Source organism: Myodes glareolus, chromosome 8, assembly GCF_982192425.1.
Source record: "Myodes glareolus chromosome 8, mMyoGla1.1, whole genome shotgun sequence".
Classification (NCBI taxonomy): domain Eukaryota; kingdom Metazoa; phylum Chordata; class Mammalia; order Rodentia; family Cricetidae; genus Myodes; species Myodes glareolus.
In genome coordinates, this window is record NC_142033.1 from 19,979,934 (window position 1) to 19,994,839 (window position 14,906).

The following is a 14,906-nucleotide window of genomic DNA, read 5'->3' on the forward strand; positions in this document are numbered from 1 at the left end:
CCAATCTTACCAAATGTTGATTTTATTGGAGGTCATCACTGCAAACCTAGCATGGTAAATAAGTGCCTTTTTGTTTGCTTTTATTTGGTTTCATTTTATTTTATTTTCAATGACTTCTTTATTGTTCGACTTCATTGCTTCAGTTCTTTCAGTGTAAAAGATATACGAAGTGAGGTATTGAGCCCTTCCAATGAAAAAGATAAAAATTGTTATAGGGTCACATGTTTCTGCATTTCTACAATTAGGGAACAACAGAGACCTTGGAAATATACAGAAGAATCAGCATTGTTAAATCAGTTAAATTCATCATGCTGGAAAGCTGCCCTCATCACTAAAAAACTGTAAAGTAGTTAGGACACCCCAATATAAGGGCTTGAAGTGTGGAAAGACAGCATAGACACGGCACTTCTGCCAACCACCCCCATCATAAAGCTGCTTAGGAAAGAATAGTTTTATCACTTAACAAAATCTTTACGGAAACTGGTTTTAAAGGAAAGATTACAATGCTAAGAGAAGTTGGAATTACTGACAATCTCAGAGTCTATTGAATCTGGGACTGTGTTAGATGACAGTTGAAGTAGATAGCAGAAGCTACTCATTCTATAGAACACAGCAAGTAAAGTTGGGGTTGAACAATATACAGCACCCAAGAGATGCATATTTCCCATTACATAGTTCTTCCATTTAGGTTTCCTCTTTAGGTTTTAAGAAATTTTCAAAAATTTGCAGTTATCTAGAACCAAATCCTTCAGCACTGATCCTGTGGGAAACAATTTATCTTCAAATTATAATACTTATTAATTACAGCAATTATCTAATATATTTGAAGTCACTTTAAGTATCTTGTTCAATAGAAAAAGTATGCCACAATATTAATGTTATATTTTCAAATATAATCATAGAACACTACCTTACAGATTTGTTTAAAAGTAAATGTATACATCTAGACAGTAAGGTGGAGATGGAAAGGAACTCACCAGTATTTTGGCTCTAATGAAGATACATTCCACAATACTACAAAAGGTTTCAGTAATACTTTGTGCAAAACTAATATTTCCTACTTACACTCTGCAATTTAAAGCACTCATCCTTGAGATCTTAGTTTTGTTCCTTAGGATATAATTTGGAATATTTACATTACTAATGGATATTTTTAAGGTGAATGCCAAGCTTTCAGGATAGAGTGATTCTCAACCCTCCCAAGAAAGACACTTTAATATAGGTCTGAGTACTTATTTGTGAGCATATCTGCATGTGGGTTGACCTGCCTAGAATTGGGTTGAAGATTGGTGTCTCAGTTCCTAAGACCATTGGGAATATGTGTTTTCTGATAGTATTAGGCCACTTCAAACAAATCACAACTCACAAGTTGAGAATCACTGCACTAAAGCATTTTTGAGTAGTGTTTCTCTTGATATCACAGCTCAGTAATAAAATAACCACAGAGAAAAATATGCACTGCATGTGTAAACCTAATAATTCTTATTATTTTCAGTGAAGACAATCAGTAAATTTAATTTATAAAAGAATTCTTTCTGCTAATATAATTATAGCCTATTATTGAACAAAACCAAATACTACTCTTCAATTTAAATTCATATGGTTATCCATAAAACTTTTCAAAGTCCATAGATTGATACAATATTATATTAGTTGTTGCAGAAAATATTCTGTTACCTGAAGTATTGAAGTTCCAATAAAGGGAAACTTACAGTATTATTATTATTAAATAAAAGTGGGAAAAGAAGACAAGGCAATGAGTCACAGTCTATGACAATAATTAATAAAATACTGCTATATTTCATAATCAAGATTTGGCTCCCTGTAAGCTATTGTGAAATCAAATTCTATGTTAAATATTTCTGCCTTCTCCACAAATAGTTGTTACTCAGAGATTTACAAATGCTCAGTGAATGCATTCCTTTTCTCAAGCAAAATTGAAATCTTGGAAGATGACTGATGAGTTATAACAATAGGCATCTCTATGACTATACAGCATGTTATCTTACATCCATACCAAGTAATCAGAATTCACAGTCACTATGTGTATCAGCTATTGTGATGTAAACACTGCAAATATCCTAACTATTTACATCTTTACAAGTTATCATAACTTATATATATGCATACAATACCTTAAGAATCTTAAGAATCTCTAATAACACTAAATATGTTAGCAAGGGTTTAAATTAAAGAACTTACATATTTATATATATATAACATTAGAATTGTTCTACCTACAGTCCTTTGTTACACTGATTTAAGAACTATGTAAGAAGGAAAGTTTTGTGTTATCTGTATTTTACCTTTCATTATACCTCTACTAATTTTTATTAATATTTGATTTTTAATCAAAATAGTTTCATAGCATTTTCTCCATAGTACTTCCCCTGCCATTGTTATTTGAGGCTGAAACAAATTCTGTCTTCAAAGGAAATAAAAGACTTTGTCCAGAGTTCTGGAGAACATAGTGTTGTAGTATTTTCTGTGGGGTCAATAGTCAGCAACATGACAGAAGAAAAGGCTATGGCAATTGCATCAGCCCTTGCACAAATTCTGAAAAGGTGAGGTCAAATGTGGAACCTATTATGTACTGAGCCTATAAATTCTTAGGAGATCTAATTCAGAAACTTAGTACTATTACACCCTAAATTGCATTAACTAGTTTAGAAGTGTGAAACTACTGTGTTCTGGAAATAATGCTGGCAGGAGTACAAAGAATAAAAGTATTCTTCCAAGTCACTTGCTCTTTCTTCTTGAAGACTGTCTGAGGACTCTGTGCATGCTAAAGATATTTCAGGAAAGAGGTAAATTCTACTTAATAACTGCACTAATACAATAGCATTAACATGTCTTGAAAGTTTTCAAAGTAACATTAAGTTTAGACATCTCTTGTAAATCTAGATTCTTCATCTTAACTAATATAATAAATATATGCAAACTATCAATCACTGGTGATGTGTTACTCTTCATTACAAGAGAATTTTTGTGACAGAACAGTATCTTAAATATAACCACATACATTAAGTATTTCATTTGTCTAACTTATGTTTGTGGAATTATGATTACATTAAACTTGAATGAATATGAAAACAAGCATAGGAAATATACTGTTTGTGACAGTCTTTTTATAATCCTCACTACTCAGTTTCTCTTCTTTGGTTTTCTCATCAGTCCTATCGAAGGCATTCAGTTATTTAGTCTCTAAATTTAAAAACTACATTTTAAAACTTTGCTTCCTGTTATACAGCATTGTCTTACAGGTTCTATGGAGATTTGAAGGAAGATTTCAGGATACGGCGGAGGAAATTGACAGACAGTCACTCTCAGTGTATTTTTTCAGTGCAGGATTATATATATATTTTACAATCAAAGAACTTGGCAAAGGCATACATCATCAAATCATAAAACAGAAAAGAACAGCATAAAACAGTTTACAAAAAGAATCTTTGAAGATGCTTTGACTTGGGCACAAGGATTTCTGCTCTCTCATATTTTGTAAAATAAACTCTTTTTTCTTGCCTTCAGAGAGACTATTGCCCTTGAGCTAGACCATCTTTATCAGCTTGCAGGTGGCTAGCTGCTTTGAGCTAAGTGACCTTGTGTGCCTGGGTGAGAAAAAAGGCTACTATCTCCCCGGGGAAAGCTTTCTGCTAGGAAATTTCTAATACAAAGTCTTGAATCTCTCTGAAGTTTACTTTATATCACTAACCTCAACTCTCCTCCCTTCTCAATTCTCAGGCTCAGATATTGTCAGCTTAGGTTAGGTCTTTTTCTTCCCACAAGAAAGGTTTCATAGGCCTTCTATTTACAACTGTACATATTTCTCAGTCAAATGCCTAAGGCTTCTAAGGTTTTTCCTAGTAAAATTAACTCCTTTTGTTACACATCATCAAGCAATTGTCCTAATGATGACCCTGCCAATTCCCAGAACTGGCTACTTCTTTTAAGGCTTTAATTAATAGTGGAGCAAGTTTCAAAAGTGTCCTCAGCAGTCTTGTTTGTATCCGCACCTGCTTGGAATAGTCTGATCTGTTAGCAATATGCAAGGATCACAAAGAACACAAAGACAAAGAAAAAGACACAAATATGGCTTCCGAGGACAGCCAGGTCGAGTCAATACAAATGGCGACTCAGGTGGTATTACACCACAACTGATTGCTAAGGGACAGCCTGGTACACATCTCCAAGGAGCATGGATCCCAATCCTCTGGCAGCACTTGCCTGCCTAGTCAGCATTTCTGCTACACTGGCGAGACAGCCGTGTATGTAGCAAAGAAAATTTTGCAACTGAAAGGAAATAGAAATTTGTAAGGCATTAATATTATTTAAAACTGTATTTGCTAGCATCCTAAATGTTACAAGTCTAATACCATAGATAATACCTGTGTAAATATCTTATTAAATAGAGAGACTTCTTTTAATAGTAGTTTAAAAGAGTGAGCCCAAATTTTAATTTTCCATATGTCTCCCTATGGGCTATGTTTCCATACTTCATTGATTTCAAGAAACTATTTTATTTCCTTTTTATTTTCTTCCTTGGTTTACTGGTTACAAAAAAATAATACTTCTAAATTCAGTGTTTGTATAACTTACAATGTCTCTAATTTTCAATTGTGGTTTATTATACTATGATAATAAATTATATTTTTAATTTGTATCAGTTTATTGAGAATTGTTTCTGTGACTCTATTCATTGTGAATTCAGGGCAGTGTGTCATGTGCTGGTGAGAGGACTGCATATCCTGTACCCATTGAATGAAATTTTCTGTTTAGCCAGCTGAGTTTGTGCTAAATATTTGCCTGAGTGATTTTCCAATTGAAGTGAGGTGTTCAAATCTACAGGTCCTACTGTGTTTATGTCTCTCTTTCATATACAATGTTTGTGGAAAATAATTAGATGTGTATGGATTATAGTGATTGTCTTTTGATAAACTGATATGTTGGTAAATATATAGAGACCTTAGAGCTCATATTTTATATTCTATAACTTAATTAGTTTTGACAGTTATAAGTGTATCTACTACATGTAATTTGCACTTTTGTATTGATTTTTCTAATTCTCAGTGCAAGTGTTTATTACCTACGAAGTAATTTTTTTATACATAGAGTCTCGTGTTTAGATGTTTGTTTGATTAGAAGGAACATATATTTTAATTAAAGAATTTGACATGTTAACATCCTAGATTGTTATTTATAATTTAATAAATTCTAATGCCATTTAATTAATTTATTTCATTGTTGTTAATCTATTTGTTCCTTTCTTCTCTTTAATTGTTTATTTTTGAAATTTATTTATTTATTTATTTATTAAAAATGTTCACCTCCTCCCATCCTCCCATTTCCATCCCACTCCTTCCACTCCCCCTCCTCCTCACTCTCCAGTCCTAAGAGAAGTCAGGGTACCCTGGCTGTAGGAAGTCCAAGACCCCACCTACATTCATGTCTAGGATGGTGTGCATCCAAACAGACTAGGCTCCCAAAAAGTCAGTACATGCAGTAGAATCAAAATCCAGTGTCATTATCTTTGGCTTCTCAGTCTGCCCTCATTGTCAGCCACATTCAAAGAGTCCGGTTTAATGACATGCTCGTTCAGACCCAGTCCAGACGGCCTTGGTGAGCTCCCCTTAGATCAGTCACACCATCTCAGTGGGTGGACGCACCCCTTGCAGTCGGTCCTGACTTCCTTGCTCATGTTTTCCCTCCTTCTGCTCTTCATTTGGACCTTGGGAGCTCAGTTTGTTGCTCCAATGTGGGTCTCTGTCTCTGTGTCCACCCATCACATTGTTGGTGGGAAAGCAATCTTGTGCAACCACTTTGGAAATCAGTGTGGTTGTTTTGGTATCAGGGTAAGTGTAGCTTCATAAAAGGTGTTTGGCAATGACTCTTCTGTTTCTATATTGTGAAACACATTAAGGAGTTTAGGTATTAGTTCTTCTTGAAAGTTCTGGTAGAATTCTGCATGGAAACCATCTGGTCCAAGGCTTTTTTTGGTAGGGAGGTTTTTGATGACAGCTTCTATTTCCTCGTGACTTATTGTGTTCACCTGGTCTTGATTTAATTTTGGTATATGGTACTTATCTTAAAAAAATGTCCATTTCTTTTACGTTTTCAAATTTTGTGGCATACAGGCTTTTGTAGTAAGATCTAATGATTCTCTGAATTTCCTCTGTGTCTGTGGTTATGTCCCCCTTTTCATTTCTGATCTTATTAATTTGCGTGTTCTCTATCTGCTGTTTGATTAGTTTGGATAGGGCTTTGTCAATCTTGTTGATTTTCTCCAAGAACCAGCTTTTTGTTTCATTGATTCTTGGATTGTTTTGTATGTTTCTATTTTGTTGATTTCAGCCCTCAGTTTGATTATTTTCAGTCTTCTACTCCTCCTGGGTGAATCTGCTTCTTTTTTTTTCTAGAACTTTCAGGTGTGCTGTTAAGTCTCTAATGTGTGTTTTCTCTGTTTCCTTTATATGGGCACTTAAAGTGCTATGAACTTTCCTCTTAGCACTGCTTCCATAGTGTCCCATAGGTTTGGGTATGTTGTGTCTTTATTTTCATAGAATTCAAGGAAGACTTTAATTTCTTTCTTTATTTCTTCCTTGACCCAGAGGTGGTTCAGTAGTTGACTATTCAGTTTCCATAAGTATGTAGGTTTTCTGGGGGTAGAATTGTTGAATTCTAACTTTATTCCATGGTGATCTGATATTACACAGGTGGTTACTACAATTTCTTTGTACCTATGGATGTTTGCTTTGTTACCAATATGTGATCAATTTTTGAGAAGGTTCCATGAGGTGCTGAGAAGAAGGTATATTCTTTTCTGTTTGGATGGAATATTCTATTGATGTCTGTTAAGTCCATTTGGTTCATTACATCTGTTCTCTTATTCCTCTGTTAAGTTTCTGTCTGGTTGACCTGTCCATTGGTGAGAGAGGAATGTTAAAATCTCCTACTATTAGAGTGTGGGGTATGATGTATGCTTTGAGTTCTAGTAATGTTTCTTTTACGTATATGGGTGCTTTTATATTAGGGGCATAGATATTCAGGATTGAGACTTCCTCCTGATAAATTGTTCCTGTTATGAGTATAAAGTGTCCTTCTCCATCTCTTCTGATTGATTTCAGCTTGAAATCAATTTTGTTAAATATTAGTATAGCCATATCTGCTTGTTTCTTTGTATATTTGATTGGAAAACCTTTTCCCAATCCTTTACTCTGAGGTAGTGTCTGTCTTTGAGGTTGAGGTGTGTTTCTTGTAAACAGAAGAATGTTGGATCCTGTTTTTGTATCCATTCTCTTAACCTGTGCCCTTTTATAGATGAACTGAGACCATTGATATTAAGTGATATTAATGACCAGTGGTTGCTAACTCTGGTTATTTTTTCTGGTGGTAGTGGTTGTGTGTTTCCCTTCTTTGAGTTGTGCTGATGGAGGGTTGTTAGATGCTTGTGTTATTATGGGTGTTGTTGGCTTCCTTGGTTAGTGGTTTTCCTTCTAGTATTTTCTGTAAGGACGGGTTTGTGGCTTTGTATTGTTTAAATCTGTTTTTGTCCTGGAATATCTTGTTTTCTCAATTGATGGTAAACGCAAACCTTGCTGGGTATAGTAGTCTGGTCTTGCATCCATGGTCTCTTAATGTCTGCAGCACATCTATCCAAGATCTTCTGACTTTCGTGGTTTCCATTGAGTAGTCAGGTGCAATTCTGATAGGTTTCCCTTTACATGTTACTTGAAATTTTTCCCTTGTACCTCTTAATATTCATTCTTTATTCTGTATGTTTTGTGTTTTGATTATTATATGACAAGAGGATGGTGTTCTGTATGCTTCTTGTACCTTCCTAGGAATATCCTTCTTTATGTTGGGAAAATTTTTTTCTATAATTTTGTTGAATATATTTTCTACCTTTGAGCTGTAATTCTTGTCCTTCTTCTATCCCTATTATTCTTAGGTTTGGTCTTTACACAGTGTCCCAGATTTCCTGGATGATTTGTGTTAAGAATTTGTTGGATTTGTTATTTTCTTTAACCAATGAGTTTATTTCCTCTATAATATCTTCGGTGTCTGAGATTCTTTCTTCTATCGCATGTATTCTGTTGATTAGACTTGTCTCTGTAGTTCCTGTTCGTTTACCCAGATTTTCCATATCCGGCCTTCCCTCGGTTTGTGTTTTCTTCATTACCACCAGTTCATTTTTCAAGTCTTGAACTGTTTCCATTACCTGTTTGATTGCTTTCTCTTGGTTTTCTTGGGTATCATTGAGAGATTTATTCATTTCTTCTATATTTTTGTTTATCTTCTGCATTTCTTTGCAGTATTTTTTCATATCCTGTTTAAAATCCTCTTTTATTTTCATAATGTTATGTTTAAAGTCGATTTCTTCTACTTCTTCTGGAAAAGGGTGTTCAAGTCTTCTTGTTGCGGTGATCCCTGGAATCTGGTGTTGTCATGCTGCCTTTCAGGTTGTTGGAGGAATCTTGCATTGGTGCCTTCTCATCTCTTCCTTCAAATGCAGCCAGGAGATTCTTGGCATCTTGGTCCAATCTAAGCTGTGACTGACTCTGGGTGGATCTCCTCAGTGCAGGAGCAGGAACTGTTCCTGGGCTAAGAACCTCACAGACAAAAGGGCGAACTTAGAGGAGGGGAGGGTCATGTGGAACAAAGAATCCCCTGCAGGAGGAGCTGGAGGTGCCCTGCACTTCCTTCTGGTGAGGCGGGAGCACACTCACCCCTCTGGGTGGGTGGATAGCCACAGTGCAGGAGGAGGAACTGTTCTTGGGCCAAGGACCTCACAGACTCTAGGGCAGGCTTGGGGGAGTCAGGGTCATGTGGAGCAAAGAAGCCCCTGCAGCAGGAGCTGAAGGGGCCCTGTGCTCCTTTCCCGGACATTCCATCCTGCGGTGGGATGGCAGCAACTCACAGGTCTGGATGGTTGTCCTCAGCACAGGGACAGGGACTCGTTGGAGGTCCAAGGACCCCTCAGACAAAAGGGAGAACTTGGGGAGAGAGGAGGGTCATGTGGAACCTTTATTGTTCATTTTTGTGAGTTGATGGTTTTCTCACTGCTAAGTTGACTGGTAAAAGCTTTACTATAATGAAAGAAATATTGTGGTATATCTGTAAGGAAATTTCCAGAAAGGATTAACTTATCAGTTCTCCGTGATTTGAGGATGTCCTTGCCACATGTTTCCTTCACAAAAATTCCTATAATCCTTGCTTACAATGATGACTACCACTTCAAATCATCATACAAAATATATCCATAATTCCAAAATTTTGTTTTGGTGAAGGACTTGGTCAAAATAATGACGAACTGGCATTTATAATAATAATAAAAAAAAACTTTCTCTAGACGATGCCTATTAGAGTGCTTTGAAAATTTATAGCTTCAGCTGAACACCAGGGCACAGAAGATGGCATAGTAGATTACATGTCAATATCCAAGGTCTGCATGAACAATCTTAGAGAAATTGATGACCTCAGGAATGGTGGTCATGGTGTTTCCTTGACAATAGTCATGCAAATGCATGTATTCATTTACTTCTCGGGGGCCTTTGTGGACTAAAACTCTGATAACAAGCTATTCAAGTACTTCTTGGGCTTATGAAAAGTCAGTGGACAGATAAGTCTATCAAACTAAATGCCTTAGCAGTAGTATCTCTCATGTTATTCTATCAACTATGAGTCTAACAACTCAATTCCTAGTCAACTATTTCCCTAGGGACATGTGTAAGAGGAGGCTCAGGCTTATATTCTTCCCAGGACTTCTGTCAGTAAAATTAGTTAGGTGTACTGTCAAGCATTTTAGAAATTATATGTAAGTGAATATGTTAATCAACAGTTAAATAAAAAATTTTTAAAAATTATATCCATAAAATATTGATATGGTGTGCAATTACTACATCTTGGGTTCTATGTTAACAGGAAATTTCAGACTAACCTCTTGCTAACCAGTATTCTTGTTATTCTTCAAATATCTTAGAAACAGAGGTGTTATGCAAACTAGGTATTGACTCCTGAATTTACGTCATTATAAAACATGTGACATTAAACACTGATATTCAAATATGAGTAATTAACATTTGTTTTTTACTATCTCCACTAAGCTCAGAAAATCAATGTAGTCATTTAGTAAGTTTTCTTTTATCTACTCGGTTTATATTTTAACTCAAGGCTTTTTCTCCTTAGATATAAGGATCAGCGATGACACAGGGGACACACTGTGAACAGAAGACTTTGATGACTCAGAATGACTGTGAAGTGGATGTCTGTTCTGCTACTCCTGCAAATGGGTTGTTACTTAAGATCTGGGAACTGTGGGTTCCCAACCATGGGTTGGTATGGCCAATGGAATATAGTCACTGCATGAATCTAAAGACAATACTGGATGAACTTATACAGAGGGGACATGAATTGACAGTTCTGAGACCTTAAGTTTCCATCTTTCTTGATCCCCAGAAGTCACCTGGTCTGAAGTTTGAGTTTTCCTACGTCTGTCAGTAAAGATGATTTTAACAAGGTTTTCACAATGCTTGTTGATGTATGGACTTATGAGATACCAAGAGATTTATGTTTATCCTTCTTGCCTATGCTAAAAAACGTGCTTAATGAATTCTCTGACAGCTATCTAAGGCTTTGCAAAGACACAGTTTCAAACAAACAACTTATGACAAAACTACAGGGATCCAAGTTTGATGTCCTTTTCTCAGATGCCATTGCTCCCTGTGAGGAGCTGATAGCTCAACTTCTCCAGATCCCTTTTCTGTACAGTCTTCGCTTCTCTCCTGGCTATACAATGGAAAAGTACAGTGGAAGATATATAGTCCCTCCCTCTTTTTTTTTCAAAGTTTATTAAATTATGAAAGTTTCTATTTCCGCCCCTCCTCCCAACACCCTCCCACTTCCCCCCTCCTCCTCCCTCTCCATCCCTAAGAGCAGTCAGGTCTTCCAGCCCTGTGGGAAGTTCAAGTTCCTCCCCCCTCCCACGAGGTCCAGGAAGGTGAGTATCCAAACAGACTGGATCCCAAAAATCCAGTATATGCAGAGGAAACAAGTCCCAGTGTCATTGTCAATGGCTTTTCAGAAAGGCTCCGGGCAAGCCACATTAAGAGAATCCAGTCACATTCAGAAAATCCGGCCACATTCAGAAAATCTGGTTGGATCACATGCTCGTTCAGTCCCAGTTCAACTGGCCTTGGTGAACTCTCATTAGATCAGTCCCCTTGTATCAGTGGGTGATTGCACCCCTCGCGGTCCTGAGTTTTTTTTCATGTTCTTCCTCCTTCTGCCACTCATTTGGACCATGGGGGACTCAGTCCGGTGCTCCAATGTGGTCTCCATCTGTATCGCCATTCATCGTCGGATGAAGGATCTATGATGATAAGCAAAATTTTCATCAGTATGGTTATAGGCCAAGGCCGGTTCAGGCACCCTCTCCTCTGTCCAGAGAACAATCTGTGGATCTCTCCTTGGACCTGGGATCCCATTTATAATCAAGTCTCTTGTAAACATTAAACTGACTCCCTTAGTTGAGATACATTCTTCCCTGATCCCATATCCATCCTTCCTCCCTCCCCCCATCTCAGTTCCCCGAGTTTTCCCCATTCCTCCCCTACTCCCTTCTCTCTAACCCTCTCCCCTTCCAACAACCCTCCCACCCCCCCCATGCACCCGAGGTTACCTGGGACTCTTGTATATTTCCAATCTCCAGGAGGATAATTTAGCTACTCTAAGATCTCGAAAGATCTTTAATTATGGCTAGAATCCACTTTTGAGTGAATACATACCATATTCCTCTTTTTGGGTCTGGGTTACCTCACTCAGAAAAGCGTTTTCGATGTCCATCCATTTGCATGCAAAATTCAAGATGTCATTGTTTTTTTACCGCTGAGTAAAACTCTAGTGTATATATGTTCCACATCTTTTTTAACCATTCTTCTATTGAGGGGCACCTAGGTTGTTTCCAGGTTCTGGCTATAACAAATAGTGCTGCTATGAATATAGTTGAACAAATGCTTTTGTAGTATGATAGGGCATCTCTTGGGTATATTCGCAAGAGTGGAATTGCTGGGTCCTGAGGGAGGTTGACTCCCAGTTTCCTGAGAAACCGCCACACTGATTTCCACAGTGGCTGTACAAGTTTGCATTCCCACCAACAATGGATGAGAGTTCCCCTCTCTCCACATCCTCTCTAGCATAGGCTATCATTGGTGTTTTTGACTTTAGCTAATCTGACCGGTGTAAAATGGTATCTCATAGTTGTTTTGATTTGCATTTCCCTGATCGCTAAGGATGTTGAGCATGACCTTAAGTGTCTTTTGGCCATTCGGAGTTCTTCTGTTGAAAATTCTCTGTTCAGATCAGCACCCCATTTTTTAATGGGGTTAATTAGAGTTTTATTGTCTAGTTTCTTGAGTTCTTTGTATATTTTGGAGATCAGGCCATTATCTGATGAGGGGTTGGTGAAGATCTTCTCCCAGTCAGAAGGTAGCCCTTTTGTCTTACTGACGGTGTCCTTTGCTTTACAGAAGCTTCTCAGTTTCAGGAGGTCCCATTTATTCATTGATTCTCTTATTGTCTGTGCTACTGGGGTTCTACCTAGGAAGTGGTCTCCTGTGCCTGTGACTTGTAGACTACTTCCCACTTTCTCTTTATCTGGTTCAAAGTGGTCAGATTAATGTTGAGGTCTTTAATCCATTTGGACTTGATTTTTGTGTATGGTGATAGATATGGGTCTACTTTCATTCTTCTACAGGTTGACATCCAGTTATGCCAGCACCATTTGTTAAAGATGCTTTCCTTCTTCCATTGCATACCTTTACCCCTTGTTGAAAATCAAGTGTTCATATGTTTATAAGTTAATATCTGGGTCTTCTATTCGATTCCATAGGTCGACTTCTCTGTTCTTATGCCAGTACCAAGCTGTTTTCAAACTGTAGCTGTGTAATAGAGTTTGAAGTCAGGGATGGTTATACCTCCAGACTTTTCGTTATTATATAAGATTGTTTTGGCTATCCTGGGTGTTTTCTTTTTCCATATAAAATTAATTATTATTCTCTCAAGGTCTGTGAAGAAGTTTGATGGGATTTTGATGGGGATTGCATTGAATCTATAGATTGCTCTTGGTAGAATTGCCATTTTTACTATGTTGTTCCTCCCAATCCAAGAGCAAGGGAGATCTTTCCATTTTCTGGTATCCTCCTCAATTTCTTTCTTCAAAGACTTAAAGTTCTTGTCAAGTAGGTCTTTCGCTTCCTTGGTCAGAGTTATCCCAAGATATTTTATGCTATTTGTGGCTATCTTGAAAGGTGAAGTTTCTCTGATTTCCCTCTCTGCTTCTTTATCCTTTGTGTATAGGAGGGTCACTGATTTTTTGGAGTTGATCTTGTATCCTGCCACATTACTAAAGGTGTTTATCAGCTGTAGGAGTTCTTTGGTAGAGTTTTTGGGGTCGCTCATGTATACTATCATATCGTCTGCAAATAACGAGAGTTTAACTTCTTCCTGTCCAATTCAAATCCCCTTGATCCCCTTATGTTGTCGTATTGCTATTGCTACAACTTCTAGCACTATATTGAAGAGGTATGGGGAGAGTGGACAGCCTTGTCTTGTTCCTGATTTCAATGGCATGACTTTGAGTTTCTCTCCGTTCAGTTTGATGTTAGCTGTCGGCTTGCTGTAAATAGCTTTTATTATATTTAGGTATGATCCTTGTATCACCAATCTCTCCAACACCTTTATCATAAAGGGATGTTGGATTTTGTGAAATGCTTTTTCAGCATCTAATGAGATGATCATATGGTTTTTTTTCTTTCAGTTTATTTATATGATGGATTACATTGATGGATTTGCGTATGTTGAACCAGCCCTGCATCTCTGGAATGAAGCCGACTTGATCATAATGGATAATTTTTCTAATGTGTTCTTGGAATCGGTTTGCCAGGATTTTGTTGAGAGTTTTTGCATCGATGTTCATGAGTGAGATTGGCCTGTAATTCTCTTTCTTGGTTGTGTCTTTATGTGATTTTGGTATCAGGGTAACTTTAGCTTCATAAAAAGAGTTTGGCAATGACTCTTCTGTTTCTATATTGTGAAATACCTTATGGAGTATAGGTATCAGCTCTTCTTGAAAGTTCTGGTAGAATTCTGCATTGAAACCATCTGGCCCTGGGCTTTTTTTGGTTGGGAAGTTTTTGATAACCTCTTCTAATTCTTCGCGACTAACAGGTCTATTTAGATTGTTCACCTGGTCTTGATTTAACTTTGGTAAATGGTATTTATCTAAAAACCAATCCATTTCTTGTACATTTTCCAACTTTGTGGCATGTAAACTTTCATAGTAAGATCTAATGATTCTCTGAATTTCGTCTATGTCTGTTGTTATGTCTCCCTTTTCATTTCTGATCTTATTAATTTGGGTGTTTTCTCTCTGCCTTTTGATTAGTTTGGCTAGGGGTTTGTCAATCTTGTTGATATTCTCCAAGAACCAACTTTTTGTTTCGTTGATTTTTTTGGATTGTTTTCTGTGTTTCTATTTTGTTGATTTCAGCCCTCAGTTTGATTATTTCCAATCTTCTACTCCTCCTGGGAGAGTCTGCTTCTTTTTTTTCCAGAGCTTTGAGGTGTGCTCTTAAGTCTGCAATATGTGCTTTCTCTGTTTTCTTTAATTGGGCACTTAGTGCTATGAACATTCCTCTTAGCCCTGCTTTCATTGTGTTCCATAGATCTGAGTATGTTGTGTCTTTATTTTCATTAAATTCAAGGAAGACTTTAACTTCTTTCTTTATTTCTTCCTTTACCCAGTGATGATTCAGTTGTTGACTGTTCAAGTTCCACACATTTGTAGGCTTTCTGGTGTTCGAATTGTTATTGAATTCTAACTTTATTCCGTGGTGATCCGACAAGACACAGGT

The 14,906-nt window shown here is 37.1% G+C and overlaps 1 protein-coding gene and 1 pseudogene across 1 annotated transcript in view; both read left to right on the plus strand.

Moving 5' to 3' along the window:
* LOC125406231 (UDP-glucuronosyltransferase 2B17-like) overlaps positions 1-14,906 on the plus strand; it is a 245,283-nt gene that overhangs the window by 157,091 nt on the left and 73,286 nt on the right. The window lies entirely within an intron of this gene.
* Positions 10,195-10,849, plus strand: LOC148121114 (UDP-glucuronosyltransferase 2B17 pseudogene; annotated as a pseudogene).